Source organism: Aplysia californica, unplaced genomic scaffold (genome assembly GCF_000002075.1).
Source record: "Aplysia californica isolate F4 #8 unplaced genomic scaffold, AplCal3.0 scaffold00684, whole genome shotgun sequence".
In the NCBI taxonomy this organism is placed as follows: Eukaryota; Metazoa; Mollusca; class Gastropoda; order Aplysiida; family Aplysiidae; genus Aplysia; species Aplysia californica.
In genome coordinates, this window is record NW_004797954.1 from 317132 (window position 1) to 318674 (window position 1543).

The window sequence follows — 1543 nt, forward strand, 5'->3', positions numbered from 1 at the left end:
CCCCAAAAAAAAAAAGAAAAAAGAAACACGTTTAAAGAAAAAGTCCTTCACACATTTCCCCACTTGAACATTTCCTTTGGCACCCACCCTACTTGAACATTTCCCTTTGGCACCCACCCTCCCACTCCCAGACATGATTCCCGTTTGTTTTCTCCCAGAGCGGTCCCCATCATCTGTCCACTCACTCCCCGTCATACACTGCTCACCTCGTGTGGCGGGTAAAGAGCAGCGTTTTTTGATCATTTAAGAAAAAAAAAAAACAAGAAAGAAAAGACGGACATGCGTGTGTCACTGCGTGTGTTTGAAAGTTCTAGTTTTTCGCTACCCTAGAACTAGAGTGACAAAGTTCTATCTGACATTTGTGGCCGTTTTGAGTTACCATACTAAGACCATGAGGTCAGAAGCCAAATTAATGTTCTTTCTGCTCTATCAAATTCCTCAGATTATCCGGAGTCGTTATGAAGATATTCAAAGAATAGCTTTCGTAAAACTCAAAAATTTTGAGGTCCTATCTTTTTTCTTTTCCTCTGTTGTTTCTGTCTGTCTTTCTTTTTATTTTATTTTTCCGTGGGTGGCTGTTGGGTGCTCTGACGTGGTAACTTTTTTTTCCTATCAAACTTCTATCGTCCTTATCTCTCCTCCTCCTTTCTTAGTAAGTTACTCTCTAATAATACCTCTAGTTTTCAGCTCTCATATGAACTACTTGAGTTACAAGTGCCGTAAAACTCTTACTGAAACTAAACTTACTTTTTCCTAACACTAAATTATCATCATTGTTTCGGTGGGCTTTTCTTTACTCAAACAAATGAACGTGGGTGGTTGGCGGGTGCTCTGGTGTGGTTTGCTTCTTCTTTCCTATCAAACATATATCGTCCTTATCTCCCCTCCTTCTGTTTTGTGTTTGTTACTCTCTTGTAACACCTCTAATCTTCTGGCGCTCATATGACCTTATGCAGTTGTGAACGCCGTAAAACCTCTACTAAAACATAAAAACAAACAAATGAACAAACAAGCAAGCAAACAAACCAACACAAAAGTATCACCAACGTTCTAAATATACAGTCCCTGCAGCGACGCCTGGGGTGTAACGGTTAGGCGCTTCACTGTCACAGGCAAGAGACCAGTGTTCAATTCCCTAGTGGGTACAAATTTGTATAGAGTGTCTCGGTCTGTCTGCTGGGATGTTGTGTCCCTTTCAGCAAGGCTTGGCCCTGACAAGGCAGGGTAGGATTAGGACCCCCCACCCCCACCCCCCGCCCCTACTAAATGACCTAATTTGTGTCGATGTGGGTGTAAAATAACGTCAAGTGTTCAAACAAAAGATTAACTGTTCCTGGTGAAGCGCGGCCGTTGTCGTGTCGTCGCTGTGTACATTACAACTCATCAGCAACACAACCCAACCCATCTCTGTCAGTTTATTTATGTCACTCTTCTGTTTCTAAATGGTTTGATATGTCCCATATTCCCCCTTCCCCCTCCATTCGCCTCCGAACACCCATTCATCCCCCTCTCCCCCATTCATCCCCCTCTCCCCCATCCCCAC

The 1543-nt window shown here is 43.2% G+C and overlaps 1 protein-coding gene across 1 annotated transcript in view; it reads right to left on the reverse strand.

The window, feature by feature from the left end:
* The window catches only part of LOC118478563 (probable serine/threonine-protein kinase DDB_G0267686), a 15811-nt gene that overhangs the window by 4479 nt on the left and 9789 nt on the right, over window positions 1-1543 (reverse strand). The gene's annotated exons all lie outside the window — the stretch shown is intronic.